General features: G+C 38.8%; 1 pseudogene; it reads right to left on the bottom strand.

Annotated features, from left to right (window-relative positions):
• Positions 1-989: 989 nt before the first annotated feature.
• Positions 990-1,109, bottom strand: LOC145390844 (5S ribosomal RNA; annotated as a pseudogene).
• Between the last annotated feature and the right edge of the window lie 228 nt (positions 1,110-1,337).

Raw genomic sequence — 1,337 nt, 5'->3', positions numbered from 1 at the left:
AGCTGCCTCAAAGAAACTTGGATTATTGTACAGAGTCCGTAACTTCTTCGCTGATGAGCAGTTAGCTCTAATTTATGAGAGTCATGTGCGCTCTCAGCTTGAATATTGCTCACCCTTGTGGAATGGTTGTGGAGAAGTTTTATTAAAACAACTAAACAAAATTCAGAACAAAGCTGCTAGAATCATTAACAACCCCGCCATTACAAATAAACTACCTTCCCTGCAAGTAAGAAGGAATGTTGCCTCCCTTGCATTATTTTACAGATATTTTTTTTGGCAAATGCTCAGACGAAGTTGCGTCCATGGTGCCACCTCTCCATGCCTTCCCTCGTGCTACACGGGCATCTGGTAGCACTCATGCCTGGAATGTCACTCAGCCATATTGCAGAACATTTGCCTATCAGAATTCTTTCATTCCCTGAACTGCATCTCTCTGGAACTTGCTTCCCTAGAGTTGTTTCCCTCCAAATTTTAACCTACAGCTGTTCAAGTCTAACTGTTACAGATATTTTATGAACAGAGGATGCCAGTAATCTGGTGTATGGATTATTTTTTTTATTCATTTGTTTTTCCTTCTTCGGTTGTTATAAAAAAAAAAAGAAAAAAAAAAAGGACTATATGACCAATGCTTTCAATACACTGCATGGCTGATAGACATCTGTTGACAGTATCACAGCCTGTAGGAATAGTAGACAGTAGGGGGGATTTCTTTTCGCAACTTCCCAACTGGATGCTAGGTTAGGTTAGATTAAATTATTAGGTACAGTTAAGCTAGGTTAGGTTAGGTTTAATTAAACACTTAATATAGTCACCTCTATTCCACTCCTTCACCATTACACTTGACAAACCAAACGAGTTGACACAGTGTAACATTCATTCATTCATTGCCAGACGCCATGTATCCCAAACGGGGTGGCCAAGGGCTTAGAGTTAATTGTTTTACAGGGAGGGGCACTAATTCTCCACCAACCCCACTTGACACGTAGGGATGCCAACAGCATCTGGTGTTCCCAGGCGGTCACCCATCCAAGTACTAACCAGACCCAATGTTGCTTAACTTCGCTGATCGGACGGGAAGCGGTGTACTCAACGTGGATATTGTAGCTAAAAATGGTGGGGGATATAAATATTGCATGAAATGTTTAAACACCATGCCAGAAATAATCATATATATATATATATATATATATATATATATATATATATATACATATATATATATAACTATCAGGAGGAAGAAGAACTGATTTGGTAAGGTGCTTCTACTACCTCAAATAAAGTGTATTTACTGAATGGGGTTCACATAATACCATGTGGTGATAAAAAAAACATCATAT

The sequence above is a fragment of the Coenobita brevimanus genome, chromosome 15, assembly GCF_032717465.1.
Source record: "Coenobita brevimanus isolate Jiangsu-jjx chromosome 15, ASM3271746v2, whole genome shotgun sequence".
In the NCBI taxonomy this organism is placed as follows: domain Eukaryota; kingdom Metazoa; phylum Arthropoda; class Malacostraca; order Decapoda; family Coenobitidae; genus Coenobita; species Coenobita brevimanus.
This window is presented reverse-complemented; position numbering and strand designations above follow the sequence as displayed.